Here is a 9,833-nt window from a genome sequence, read left to right on the forward strand (position 1 = left end):
AAGGTGATACGTAGCATAGGATGGGGTAAAGGAGACAGTAAGTCTCCACCTATCCATGAAGATGCTAATTGCTGATAAATTTTAGGAGAGAAATTAAGGCTGGAGAGTATACTAAATATTGCCAATATTTCAGTCAGTAGAAAATAGCGATGATACTGGGCTTTTCAGTGACCACCACTCCACAGAGTTAAAGAAAATTTTATCCTGGCCTTCCAACTATGGATTCTAAGTGCTGGTAATGACAAGGAAATAAATACTTCTTCATCATCTGTGTCCCCATTCAGCTATTAACAGTAATGGCAAAATTCCATGTATTAATATTCTTTTTTATTTTTACAACATACGGATTTAGCTAAGTTTAAATATGTCCCAAAGTACAGTAAAAGGCACACACAACTAAAATGTTGTTGACTGCATTGCTGGTATATGGGTAGAGAACAGTAACAAAATTCTCTTCCTTTGCTATTTTTAGTTATTTCCCTGAAGTGCTTGTAGCATTAAGCTTGCCTACTTACGAAAAAAAAAAAAAAATGTAACAAAAAAGAGCTAGCATAAGAGCTATGGAATAGCCAGTAACAATAACAATCTTGGTTGCCCTGAAATAATCATTATAATTAATCTTCAAATCTTCTCAACAGATATTACCACAACATTTGACCCATCCCCAGGGATAAGATTGACATTTTCATCTAACTTCCTCCATTACATATTTCTTTCAGTAGTAATTCAGCATTAAAAATATCTTGTCACATTTCTCTCAGGGAAATGGCCCATTGGAAATCTGCCTCCAGTCACAATTGTAGTATTTAAAATATTTTCATGTAAAATTCATAATTTTATATAACAAAACCTTGCCTTTTCTCAAAAAAAAAAACATCTGAAAATAGTTTTAATATATTTAAACTTACTCAGTAAAGGAACTCTTTAGAGTCCATGTCATTAGACAAGCACATATATGATACCTGGTAAGAAGACTGGCCTTTATCAAATACTAAAAAAACATAATAATAAAAAATGAATCACTATTGAAGGCATTAAACCAAAACAGGGACAATGATCTGCAAGGTATTGACAGCTATCTGATGCTGTAACTGAGTCTTCAAAGGCCATTTTACTCTTCTGTCAAGCAAAGTGCTTCAGGAAGGTGAGAAGACAAGAACATTTCTTCAGCACAGGCCTGTCTCTAAACATTTTTGGCTATGAAGTGAATATTTTGGTCAGAAACAATGCTGTGTGGAATACCACGATGGTGAGTATGGTATTTTGTAAATCCCTGGATAATAGTTTTGGCAGAAGCATTACATACAAGACAGGCAAATCTATACATGAAGTGTCTGTTTCAGTATGGACAAAATGCTGCCCCTTCCACAGTAGATGGAAGGATGGCTATCTGCTGCCAGGTAGCTAGCTGACTACCCTGGGGAAAGGTGCAATAATGCGGCTCACGATTGGTCACTACTGCTGGCTGATTGTGGACTGCTTTTTTCACAGCCTGGTCAGCCTTGGCAAGTGGAAGTCCACATTGCAAAGCCTATAATGTCAGTCCCTGTTACCATGGCCCCTTTGTTTATTATCCCATTGGGCAATGACAGGCAAAACTGGTAACTGCAGAGCAGGTTGTTCCACTGACTTCAGTATTAAAATCCTCCTCTGCTGATATGGTAAGTGCATCAATTGCATGTTTTTCGCATAGTTGAAATAAACTCCACATCCTTGTCTTGTAAAAATAATATATGCATTGCTGGATTTGATTGCTAATATTTTGTTGAGGGGAAATGTGCCTACACTTATCAGAAACAGTGTTTAATTTTTGGTCCCTGTAAGGTCTTTATCTGTTTTTTGTTACTAGGGTAATGACAGCACCATAAGACTATGTTAAAAATCATTTTCTCTCCTTCTATTCTCCAGAAGATATTGTAGAGAATTGTCACTATTTCTTTTAAAAGTTTAGTAAAATTCACCTGTGAAACCATCTGGACCTTTTGATCTGTTTTAATAATTAATAATTAAATTTTAATAGAGATATGACTATTATCTGTTTCCTCTTGAGTATATTTTGATAGTTTGGGTCTTTCCAAGAATTTATTTATTCCTTAATAACAAAATGTTATAAAATGTGTGGGCATAGATTTATTAGTCTTATATTTTTATTACATTTTTAATGTCTAAAGAATCCATATGATAACTCCTTTTCATTTCTTACATTGGTTATGTCTTCTTTCTTTCTTTGTTAGCCTGGGATAAATGCTTACCACTTTTACTGAATTTCTCAAAGAATAAGTTTTTGTTTTTATCAATTTTTCTCTATTATTTTCCTGTTATGTATTTCATTTATTTCTGCTCTGATTTATATTATTTCATGTGCTTTTTGGTTTAATTTTATTTTCTTTAGTTTCCAAAGGTAGCTTAATCAATTTTAGACCTTTTCTAATACATGAATTTAACAATATAGATTTTCATCTCAGTATTGCTTTTGTTCTTATAAACATTGATAAGTTTTACTTTTATTTTCATCAAATTCAAAATATTTATAAAATTTTTCCTGAGACTTCCTCTTTGATCTGTGGGTTTTTTAGCAGTGTGTTGTTTAATATTCTAATATATGATTTTTTTTCCCACCTGTCTTATTAGTTTCCAGTGTAATTCCACTTTGGTTTGAAAACCTATTTTATGTTTACTATTCTTTAAAATATATTATGACATGCTTTACGGATCAGATGCGGTTTATTTTAGTAAATGTTCCATGTGAACTTCAGAAGAATGTGTTTTCTGCCATCGTTGAATAGAGTGTACTATAAAAGCTATTTAGATTAAATTGGCTAAAAATCTTGTTCAGGTCACCTATAGCCTTAGTAATTTTTGTTAGAGCCATATATATATATATATATATATATATACACACACACACACACACACACACACACACACACATATACACACATATATGAAATTTTTATATATTATGGGAGACTTGACTTCTTTATTATACATAATACTCTTCTTCTTTTCTCATAATCTTCCATGTTCTAAAGTTGTCTTTCTCAGAAATTAAAACTGCTACTGGAAATTTCTTCTAAATTGTGGCATGGTATAACTTTCAGTATTACCTCACTTTTAACATCTCTGAGATTTTATATTAAGGAGGGTTTATTGAAGACAGTATATAATTGGGTTTGTATTTTATGTACTCTGAAAATGTGATTTCAATTGATACATTTAGAGATAGTTTACAGTTAATGTTACTGTGATATAATTAGATTCATATTTAGCATGTATGTATAAATAACTGTTTTCTATTCCAGTTATCTGTTCTTTTTTCTCTTCCTTCTATGGCTTCTTTGGTTTAACTGAACATTTTATATGATTTCATTTCATTTCCTCTCATCATTTAGACTACTTTTTAGGAATTTTTTTCTTTGGTTGTTGCCTAGAGTTTACAATGTATTTTTAATTAACCTCAATCTAACTTCAAATAACCCTATGCCCTTTTATCTGCAGTAGAGAAATTTTATAGCAGTTTATTCCCAATTCATTTCTCTCATTATGACATTGCTATTATGTATTTCATTTATTCCTGTTATATAATCACCTACACTATTTCTATTATTGCTCTAAACAAGTAATTATCTTTTAAATCATTTGAGTATAAGAAAATACATTACTTCATCTTCTTCATTCCTTCCACAATGCTTTTTCTTTCTTTAAATAGATATGTTTCTTACTTATAGATTTTTCTATCTGAAAAACTTGTTTTAACATTTCTAACAAGACAGTTCTGCTGGCAATAAATTTCCTTTATGTTTGTCTCAGATGTCTATTTCTTCTGCACTTTAAAAGAATAATTTTACCAGATACTGAATTCTAGATTGTTGAGTATTTTTCATTCAACATGAAATATTTCACTTCATTTTTCTCTTGTGTGTATGGTTTCTGATAAAAAATACACTGTAATTTTTATTCTGTTTCTTCTGTGGGAAACACCTCTCTGAGCTTTATAAAATTTTCTCTTTGTATTTGCTTTTCTATAGTTGAATACTATATGCCTGTTTTGGTTTGGTTTTGAAATTTATCATGCTTTTTTTTTCTGAGTTTCCTGAGCTGTAGTTTGGTGTCTATAATTAACTTATAAAGTTCTTTTCCATCGATATTTCAAGTATTTATTCCGTTCCATGCCCTTTTAATTCTCCTTTTTAATTTTTTTTTGGTGGGATTCATGTGACTTTTCTTATTTTACTAATGTCTTACAGTAAGTGTGAGGAATAAAGGCAGGGATGGGGAAATGGTAAGGAAGAAGAGAGAAGTATCTTTCAAGTTCCTTGAACTACTGAAGCATGTGCTAGGTAAGGATAAGAAAGTTCAGTAAAAGCATCATGTCCTCATCACCAGAGCTTTTAAAGAAAAGTGGAACAGAGATGAGGCAACTCTTCAGGTCTGGCAGAAATGACTGCTGGACAGAGAACAAATCCTGTATCAGCCTTGGCACACATGAAAGACTGGGCAAGGCAGATGCTGCACAGTTGGGCAGATGAAGAGCTGACTCTCCAGAATCTACGTCTAGCAAGCGAGTAGGTGCATGCACACCCCTTCTCTGGTCTGAATGTCTCTTCCTCTCTGGCAGGACCCCACCAACTGTACAGCCATGGGGTAAATGTCGGGGAAGTATTTTAGAAAAAAGAAACATTTCTTTTTTATATTTGCTGGTGGTATTGATTGACCAGAAGTGGGTTAGGTTACTTTGGGGTACTAGCATTGTGTTCTGGCAACAAAATAGCCTATACTTAGCACTCATAAAAGACATAGGAGAGTGAAAGCAAGGCCGCTTTATGACCTAGACTAGCCGGAAGGGGAATACATGGATTCTAAGGATAAGGGCATGAAAAAGCTAATTCTATATCACCACAAATGAACTGACACAAAAATGACACCTTGGCCTTTTCCAATCATAGAAATACGCACTTCTTCTAGCTTATACTACTAAATCTAAGATCAGCTTAATCACAGTTTGGGATAACTATTTACTGTGCTTCTAAAGTAAAGATGAAAAGCTACATCCTTAATAGTTTGTTCCCCTAATTAAATGGATTTGTGTAATCTGAAAGCCTAAAGTCTAGAGATTCATTATTTTGTTGGGGGAAACCCTTAAAATTCATCACTGCCATTTTTTTTTTAATCTACAGGATTGAAAGAATATGAAATAGGCAGGGATGAGTCATTACACGAAGCACAGACATGGTCAACATGCATCTAATTTTACCCACTGAGCATAGAGAGCTAACGGGAGTAAGTTCTTTAAAAGGAAAGAAGACTACACTATACTATTTTCTCCCCGCATGGAAGAAAAGAATATATCGAATCCAGGGAGGTGGAAGGTGTCCATTAAACAAACATCTATTATTTGTGAAATAGTTCTATCAGAGTGGAATTGGGTGTGGACCAGTGGCTTATGTTTAGCAGTGATATATCTTATGTTTTAGGTATCTGGAGTAGGATTATTTGGCTGGGTAATGGCTGGGTTGTGTGAATAGTTTTAATTTCAGTTCATAGCAAATGACAATGATCACAGATTTAGCACCTTAGTTTGTACTCCCTCTGCACCTGAATCATTGAACACTGTGAAGCGTGAGCTGAAGGTTAGAAAGCTATATTCTTAATTAAGTGGTCTGTGATTGCTCTAGGACTGCAGTTTACTTCAGTCTAAGGAGTGGATTTCTTATTAGAGAATGTATGTAAGTATTCAACACTAATTACGAGACTGAAACCTTGAAGACATTTTATACCAGGTGTTCAGGTTCAGGAATAGGCTGTTTAACAAATCAAATACATATCATTCCCTCTTAAGCATTAACTTTCAAAGAAATAGAATTATATTTTTTGGCTTGAAATGGTCATTTCTTCTACATTTTGATGTCTCGGTTTTCTTACTAGGTATTACTGTTTTTAATATTTCTTCCAAACTTTCTCCTATCTGGGAAGTTTTCGTAGAGGCTGCCTTAGATGCTTCCTCCTCCTGCCTCCTCCTCCTCCTTCCCTCCCCCTCCTCCTGCCTCTTTCTTAAGTGATATCCCAGTGGATGAGCCTTTGGAGGCTGTAGAACTGGGGATTCTAGGTAGAGCAGAGAATTTGGATTGGGAAGTGGATACAGCCCCGAAATGCTTACCTCACTGGTGCTAAAACGTGTCTCTTCGCCTTCCAGCCGTTTCCTGTAAGCTGTTATCTCAAAGTCAAGAGCCATTTTGACATCGAGCAAGTCTTGGTATTCCCAAAGGTGGCGTGCCATCTCCCTCATGGTGTTCCTCGGATCATTCTCCAGCTGCCCCGTGCTATCCTGGTAGCCAGTCCCCTCGCTGTGCGGCTCCAGGATCCACCTCTCCAAGGACTCTCTGGCCCCGCGCAGGCCCTGGATCTCGATGGTGCGCGCCTGCAGCTGGCGTCGGTACTCGCGGATCTTCTCGCAGGTGGCCCGCATAGCCTCGGTTACGCGCGCCACCTGCTCATTCAGGTTAGCGAACTTAGACTTGTACCAATCCTCCGAGGACTGCAAGTTATTAGTGGCCAAGGACTCATACTGAGCGCTGATCTCCCTCAGCGCCGTGCTTAGGTCTAGTTTAACCACAGTCACATACACCTCAGCCGAGGTCTGTCACGACGCCTTCAGCATGGCCAGCAGCTTGGCTACCTACTAGTCGTGAACCTGGCGCACTAAGGCCAGCTCGTCCCGCAGCGACTCCACCTTCTGCTCCAGGTTCAGGCAGGCCAGCATGGCACTGTCCACGTCGCGCTGCTGCACCTTCAGTAAGCGCTCGGTGCCTTCGCGTCCGCGACTCTCCGCCGGGCAGCGCACCCGCAGCCACTGCACCTCCTCAGCCAGCCGGTCCAGACCTAGCAGGGCCTGCGCGTAGGCTGAGCGCGCCTCCTCCTGCTGCGCGCGCAGCTGGCGCTGGACGAGCACACCTACGCACGACGGTTCAGCGTGGCGTTCCCACAGCGTGGCGTTCCCACAGCGCGGCCTCCTTGGCCTCCAGCGCGCGGTTCTGCGTCTCCAGCTGATGCACCTTCTCGATGAACACAGAAGCGGTCGTTGAGGCCCTGCAGCTGCTCCTTCTTATTGGCGTGGATGATCTTGTATTCGTTGATGCCAGCTGCCTGGCTCAGGTCTAGTCCGTCGGGCGCCACCGGCCGGCGATAGGCCTGGCTGAAGCCGAGCGCTGAGGCCGAGGAGCAGGCGGTTGAGGAGGCCACATTGCAGCGAGACAGCGACTGTGAGCAGAAGCTGCCCACGCCGCTGACACCAGAGAGACGCGCGGACAGGTGAGAGCCGTCCCCGAACACCTTGCAGTAGGAGGAGGAAGAGGTGGTAGAACTCCCAGCCGAAGCTCATGGTACCGTGATTGGGGCGGGCCTGCGGCTTCAGTGGGAGCTACAGAAGAAAGGAGAGGTAAGGCAGGCGGGCCCTTACCTGCCCTTTCAAATCCAGTGATGTGTATGTGATACCTGTTGATATTTTCTTGATGGCGAAGCTCACACACAAAAAATTGGTACCACTATATGGTGCAGCTCCAGGAGCTGCATTCTTCTGCTAGTCCACGCAGCTTACAGTAATTTGTCAAAACTTCCATTTAAATGTTCCTACTACTTTATGGCTCTAGCAGGTTCTGCTCCAGGTAGGAGCCTGATTATGATTGTGGATTCATCTCTCTGTAGATTTTGGGGTAGCTATTTGCTCTCTAACTTCAAATTTCTGATGTGTCAAAGAAAAGTAATTGTTTTCTAGACCAACTCTTTGTTGTTGTAAGAACTTCCAAACATTTTACAAGTCAGAGCTAAAACTGGAAGTCCCTCAGAATAAATCTCTTGTATTTATTAGAAAATCAAAGGGAAAATGTTGAGTTATGAGTTAGAAAAGAATTGTGGAGAAAGGGCCCAGCCACTGGTTAATTCTAAATCATAAAACAAATATGGTTCATGATCCTCTTTAAGTTTCAGTTTCTGAATGCAACTCAGAAATCAGATATATCATAGGAATTGCATGTTTTTTGTAAAAGAGTTGGATATTAATTGACTGAAAAGGTTCAACTCAATTGACTACCCTTAATTTCAAGGACTACTGTTACACTGCAAGACACAAAGCTGAGACGTGCTTCTAGCTTGTAAATGTGTTCTCATTGCACTATATCAATGGTTCTCAAGAGTGTGGGACTCCAATAGTCCCATGAAAATTATCTGGCAGCTTGTTAAAAATGCACATTTTGGATCTTATCCCAGACATATTGAATCAAAAATTCTGGGAGTTAGGCCCAGAAATCTGTTTATTTAAAAAGCCCTTCAGGTCATTCTAATGCAGACTAAAGTTTGAGAACCGATTTCCTATATCATATTATAGAATAATTTCAACTGTAGTATTCCCCTGGAAAGTCAACACACCACATACTGGGGAATGATTTTCCCCCCCATCCCTTATTTACAGGAAAGCACTAGAAGCAAGCTTGACTCTGCTGCAGGCCAAAACTATGTGGTCACTTAATATGACAGTATTACTCTGTTAGAAAGGCACCTTACTGAAGATTAGCCAATTACAATGCCTCTTTTGAAAATTTGGCTTTGGAATTTACATGAAAATTTGGCTTTGGAATTTACATGAATAAGGAAGATAAGTCAGCATCTTAAAAGGAGGACCATTTTCACATGTAGTCTGGAAAGTATAATAGCTAGCTTTTCCAAAAAGAATAAAGCTGAAATGCAGAAGTATTTCAAGGAACACTCAAGACAGATCTGGTTTCTTTTTTTTTTTTTTTTTTTTTTTTAATTTTCTACTGTGCTCTATTGGCAGTTCTCTCATCCATACCAGAGGTAAAGCTGAACTCCTACCACTGGATTCTTTGTTAAACTTATACATTCTGGCAAGAATATACAAATTTTGCTTTAGCTAGGTTGATTAGTATTCTCTTTGTAAAAGAAAAACAGTTATAAACATCACAACAGGTAGAAGATTTTCTCCTGATTATTAGGAAGCATCTTTCTTACCTATACAGTAATTCTTTCTGATATTTATTTAATAAAAGACAAAATAGTTTATATCCAGCTTCAAATGAAGAGCTCAAACAATCTTAAGAGGAAGAGGTTTTTACATTGCTATGTATTTGATCCAATGAAAAGGCATTTTCCTGAAAAGGTCTCATGTATGTGTAGAGTCTTATCAAGTACCATTGACAGGTCCTATGCTGGAGGGGCAGCATATTCAGTTGTCTTAGTCCATTTTATGTTGTTGTAACAGAATACCTGATGCTGGGTAATTTATTTTTTAGAAAGAGGTTTATTTGGCTCATGATTCTGGTAGCTGGAAGGCTCAAGGGCAGGTGGCTGCATCTGGTGAGGGTCTCATGCAGTTTCAACTTATGGTGGAGAGTGGAGAGGAAGCTGATATATGCAGAGACTCCATTGCAAGAGAGGAAGCAAGAAGGAGAATCCCAAGAAGCCAGCTCTTTTTAACAACACATTCTCATGGAAACTAATCCATTCCAGTAAGAGAAACAACTCACTGACTCCTGACTGCAGTAATTAATCTATTTATGAGGGATCTACCCCCAAGACCGAAATACTTCCCAGTAGGCCCCACATCCCAACACTTCACACTGTGAATCAAATTTTAATGTGAGTTCTGGTGGGGACAAACCATGTCCAAACCAGAGTAACAATGAAACCTCACTGGCTGCAACAGCATCTGTGGACATAGTGACATAAACAATTGCATTCACTCACTCATTTCTGCTACTGCTCAAACTTCCAATAGGCAGTACACACACACACACACACACACACACACACACACACACACA

The 9,833-nt window shown here is 38.5% G+C and overlaps 1 pseudogene; it reads right to left on the reverse strand.

Annotated features, from left to right (window-relative positions):
* Nucleotides 1-5,862: 5,862 nt before the first annotated feature.
* LOC116551199 lies at nt 5,863-7,378 on the reverse strand (annotated as a pseudogene).
* Nucleotides 7,379-9,833: the final 2,455 nt, after the last annotated feature.

The sequence above is a fragment of the Sapajus apella genome, unplaced genomic scaffold (genome assembly GCF_009761245.1).
Source record: "Sapajus apella isolate SASKATOON/1434 unplaced genomic scaffold, GSC_monkey_1.0 scaffold9, whole genome shotgun sequence".
In the NCBI taxonomy this organism is placed as follows: Eukaryota; Metazoa; Chordata; class Mammalia; order Primates; family Cebidae; genus Sapajus; species Sapajus apella.